Genomic DNA, 5,442 nt, shown 5'->3' with positions numbered 1-5,442 from the left:
TTGATTTTTCTTTCTCAATACGGTCGTCCCCCCATTTTTGTTTTCTCGGCGGCTCCTTCTCCACATTCCTGCCCAAAAATGAACAGAGATAGTGTGTACTGCCGCTGAAGATGGCTCGCTAGAAGGTGACTCCTCAGCATAGAGTGTCAGCTTTCTTTCCACCTTCCACATCTCATAAAGTCCCCCAAAACGTGGCAGGTGATTTACATTTTCGTGGGAAATCAGTCTGTTGATATAGCCAGTCAAAGTGTATCATAAACAAGCCCCAAAAGTATTTTTCTTGTAACGATAAATAGCATTTGATTGTCTCGGAGCTAAATTAAAACATTACTCAAAGATTGGGAATGTGAGCCAACGAGAAGTTCTGAGGCTTATTTTTGATTTTTCTTTAATCTAAATGATCTTTTCTTAAAATATCAATTTCACAAAATATCCCTTTCCTTTCCTCTTACAAATTTTAATTTAAATGTTTTTTTATAATGTTTGAAATTTTCACAGCAGCTTCTTAACATTATTGAATTTATCTTCCAAGAACATCTTGTTCTTTTTGTAGAATTACTCACAAAACGTGTATTCTGTGTTCAAGTATATAGAGTTCAAAAGCACGGTTGAGTGCAAATATTAAATCGAAAATATACCGAAATGGAGACAATATTTGACTTCTTCATCAAACAATTTACTTTTATGTTCAAGACAGAATCATAAGTATTTTTTTCTTTCGGGAGATGTTATGCCGTATTGGAAAGATCTCTGGCAAAGGAACATGGTGTACCATCTCTCAGGGAGAAACCATCTCCAAATATTGAGATTCAATATGTTGGCCATATCCACGTTGTTTTATTTATTTTTTTGGTGATCACCATTTTAGGGCTGTTTGGTGTTGAAAAACTTCTGGTGGCTTCTTATGGTGCCGTTTATACTCACATGAGATCTACCAGGAATTATTTCTCTTCCACACTCAATGGCTTCTTTGGATGACACAGATCGATCATTGAGGTGATCATTCTGAAGATTCTGTGAGGTTTAAATAAAAATATATGAAGTTGAGGAATCTAACACAATTCTCAACGGGATATTTGAATTCTAAACTTGATACCTTCATGAAGGAAAATAGTTGAATAAAATTTGTAAACTTGTTGATTTCCAAATAGTGCTGGTGTGGCAATAAATCTCCAACATCTTGACTCATGGCGGGGTATTTGTGTAAAAAACAAACACTATTTCCCAGTGGAAAATTTAATTAGTGTTTTTACTACACCCGCGTCTTCTCAGTGCACGAAATTACTCATTTGGTGTGTTGTATTGTATATTATGCAGAACATTGAGTACGAGGGAAGATTGTTTTTGGGATAGATGTCAGAGATCTCGCGCTCCCTCCATACCCATACCCCCTACAAACACACCATGAATTTTGTGTGCAGTTTAATGAAGTTTTTCGTGAAATACAATCCACCAGTGTAGGTGATGGCGAGAGTTCCAAATCTTGTAAACTTCTGTCTTTCACGCAGAGGAGTGCATTTTCCACACACCATATAGTTTGAAATGTTTTTTGGAGCATACCGTGTGTGTCTTCATCGTTCAAAGCCACAACAGCTTCAAATGTAAACCACTGCGCCACGCAAATGCAGACAAATCGCCTCACTGCGGTCATGTTGCGTTCAGGAGAAGAAGACACTCACCAGAGGAATCTCTGTGCCTCTGATCGACCATGTGAGATAGTGGCAGCCACAATTCAATAAACCACGCATTTTATTTTGTTTAACTTTACGGCCAAATGGTGTCAACTAATCAGCATCTTCACTTCGGATATGGCGTTGTTTTCCCAACATGACCACCACTAATTGTCACTTTAATTGTACGATGGTCATTATGTTTGGGTATATATACAGAAGATCACATTTACTGGAGGAACCAAACAATTAAATCAAGAATTTAGTAGATGCATGCGTTGCTCTTGTGTGGGTTTTAAGATGCCCTCTGTGACACCTCAAAAGAAAATCCGATCTATTATGGGCAGAGAGAGAAATCTCTTAATAAAATTGAATTTTGTGCTGTGAGTCAATGTGGCTGAGAAAAAAAAATGAGGAGAGCAGTTTTACTTTTAAATCTCTGTGGGCACAATTTTTTTTTCAAAGAATTGGTTGAAATCACTTGAGGGCGTTTTAAATTATAATTCGACATTGTACCTCATCTAAATAATAGAAAATCTTCAAGAAAATCATAAATCCGCAATACAGCGACATTTTACTTTTTTTATTTTTAATTCAAGCTTTTAAAAAGTAATGAAATTAATATTAACATTTCCAAATCTTTCTTTCTATCAATTTAGTACGATTCTAAAAATAGTCAAACATTGTTTTAAAATATTCCTTTGTAAAGGGAATTACAATGAAGAAAACTTCCCCAGGGGAATCCCTGCGTGCATCTTCAACTGTGAAAGACATCACGGTGCACCGGTTCACATTTGGAGATCAAATAAACACACACCAAATTTGTATAACTTGACGATTATTCGGTGTCTTTTTTTTTCTACTCCTCTGTAAAGCAATCATGGGGAGAATGATTGTCACATATGAGAGGCCAAAGTTTAGGGGGAAAAATTACAAAAGGGACACGATGTGTCGCGGAATAAGAGAAAGACATAGTGGGTAAATAAATATATATATCAAATGCACATGTGTGCACCAAACTGCTCAATGAAAATAGAACAAAAAATCTGATTTGGTTAAAGACAAAATTTTAATTTTATTTTATTCATTGAATTTTCATGGCTACAGTGTAGAATGATAAAATTTGTGGGAAAAATTTGCCAAATTCCAAATTTATTTGCAAATTTCGGTGACATATTTTGTAAATAGGTATTCAAAATTTTTGTAAGCACGCCAAATGAGATATTAGAATGGTTAACTCGTGCGGGGATGAGATGTGATTGTGCTGTTTGAAATGCTCGTGATTGAAATTTATCGTTTGCCCCATTTACATTCTGTTGAAATTGAGAAAACAAATCATTAAAATCGTCCCCCTTTTCGCAGTGATTAGAGATTTTTTTTCTATAACATTTCCCAAATGTTAATTTTAAATGAAAGATTTACAACATGCACGTGCTGATTAACACAGAATTTCCGCATCCTGTGCATTCAGAATTCATCATTATTTCAAGACACCTATTTCCTATTCAAATTTCCACCACAGGCACGTCACGTTGATGAGAAAAACTGATGAGACAAAATTACAAATTGTCAATGATCTCCTCGACAGACTGATAAAAAAAGCCAAAAAGAAAGCCAGGAAATGAATAAGAATTTTTGGATGACACGTTAGAGCGTTTTCATGGAAGGATATCACTTTCACACGGGGAAAAAGGAAGTGAGGGCTTAAAGATAGCGGATCAAGAGATAGAAAAATAAAGAGAAAAAAAATCAAGGAAATATTTTCTTTTACCGTAGAAAAAAATCCTTCTCACGATCATCAAGGGGAAATGTATAAAAATTTGTGTTCATTGAGATGGTTATGAAAGAGAAGTTTTAAGAAGAAGAAAAAATCTCAAATCTATTAATAGAATATTTCATATTCATCAAGAAAAAAATACATCCCAGTTCTTTTCTGTCTGTTTTCACTGTGAAAGAGCGAGAAAATTCTGGGATGTGTACCCTTGAACCACTTGAGGCATTCTTAAGAGATGCTGCATCGCGCGGATGAAGAAAAGTATTTGTGTCTGTCTTGAAATTCAAATGAAATACTAAAAACCACTTATTGATACAAAACATGGCAAAGGTAGCACTTAAATATTTGATATGCTGCACACATACACGGCATAGAGACACAACAATATTAATGATGATGACTTAATGGACTCACATCTCACGCTGCTTGTCTTAATCTTCTCTTTTTTCTGAAAGGATTACTACAGCGACCAAAGTTGATTTCACAATGAATTAATTTCGTTGTTAATGAGGGAGGTTGGGCATAAAATTCAGATATATTCGGGAGTATAAGCCGTTTTAAAAATAAAACCTAAATGTTCGGATTTTATAGTTAGCAACACAAATTCACGATATCGAGAGACGTTGAGCAGAATGTAGTTTGCACAGTGAATGCCAAAAACAATAAATGCGAGCTTTTAAACTCTCTCTCGGTGAATTCTACATAAATACACGCATTTGCTAATTTTGAGAAAATAATTTTGAGGTGTTATTTGTTTAAAATGATGATATTGCTTGCATGAGCTAACGAGGGTGTCTAATTTTATACCTATATTTACATAATGATATTTTATAAATATTTTGGCATGAGACAAGACCGACAAGACAAAGACTTCACATCATGGTTAAGACTTTTTTTTTATTTTATTTTCAATACCTTGAGGAGTTTTTAATATTTGTTAGAACTTCATTAGTATCTTAAGAGATTTTGTGCAAAGACTCTTATGCAAAAGACATAGAGTAGGTCCCCTGCATGTAACCAAAATTAGTTTTTAAATTATATTTCTCAGCACTTTTCCGGAAAATGACCAAAGTTCTTTTTTATCCTCAATGATCCCCTACAATAAGTTAAAAACTAATTTTGCTTACATGCATGTGGCTTACACCATATCTCTTGCAGAAGACTCTGTTCATTTTTTCCTAAGAATTCCTATTAAATGCCGTATGAAAGCTGAGAGTTATTATAAAAAAAATGAAATCAATAAGAAAACTACATAATAATTAATTTTTTTTTACTAACTGAGTCTACGTTAATGACATAATCTATCCATAAAGAGAAGTCTTAATCGTAGCAGAACAAGCATAAAAAGAAATAGCTAAATAAATAATGATTATTTTGGTACAAGTTTAAAATCTCAATAAGATTAATTTGAGCTAAACCATGTTTCTGGCTAGCTAATGGAGTATCTCACCAGTCAGTTTGTTGTTTTCGTGTGATTTTTGGTTTTTGCACACTGTGTGTATTTTTTGTTCTCGTACTGAAAATCAACGCGGAACAATCCCAGGGGGGTCAATGGAAAGAACACAGAGAGATTCTTATACATCGTGTAGCCATTTATATTTTTGCACTGTTCTGCCCCAACATGAGAAGAAAGTACAAGAGCCGAAAGCAGCAGCAGCAGAAAAAAATATAATATAAACTGACAACAGACGGTTTAATAAAATTTATCGAGCTAAAATAATCAAAAGACACGGTACAATGAAATATGATTGTGCTAAAATAATAACAACGATGGAATACAAAGAGTTTCTTCCTCTGTAACAATTCAATCAATCATTTTAGCTGTGTTTCTTTCAGACACAGCTTTTGTGTACCGAGCAAAATCGAAAGTCGTCAGATCGGGCTCAAACTTGGGATGAGCACGAATTAGGGTCCCCACATTCCAAAAAACGTATGCGCCAAAAAAAAATTTTTTCCGGCCGTCCGTCCGTCCGTCCGTCCGGCCGTCCGTCCGGATTA

General features: G+C 34.8%; 1 long non-coding RNA gene across 1 annotated transcript; it reads right to left on the bottom strand.

The window, feature by feature from the left end:
* Positions 1–374: 374 nt before the first annotated feature.
* On the bottom strand, positions 375–4,101 carry LOC129786845 (uncharacterized). The gene is made up of 3 exons (XR_008750171.1): positions 3,859–4,101; positions 1,097–2,004; positions 375–1,014 (listed from the first exon to the last, which is right to left on the bottom strand). It is a non-coding gene; the product is annotated as an uncharacterized LOC129786845 (long non-coding RNA).
* Between the last annotated feature and the right edge of the window lie 1,341 nt (positions 4,102–5,442).

Source organism: Lutzomyia longipalpis, chromosome 1 (genome assembly GCF_024334085.1).
Source record: "Lutzomyia longipalpis isolate SR_M1_2022 chromosome 1, ASM2433408v1".
Taxonomy (NCBI): Eukaryota; Metazoa; Arthropoda; class Insecta; order Diptera; family Psychodidae; genus Lutzomyia; species Lutzomyia longipalpis.
This window is presented reverse-complemented; position numbering and strand designations above follow the sequence as displayed.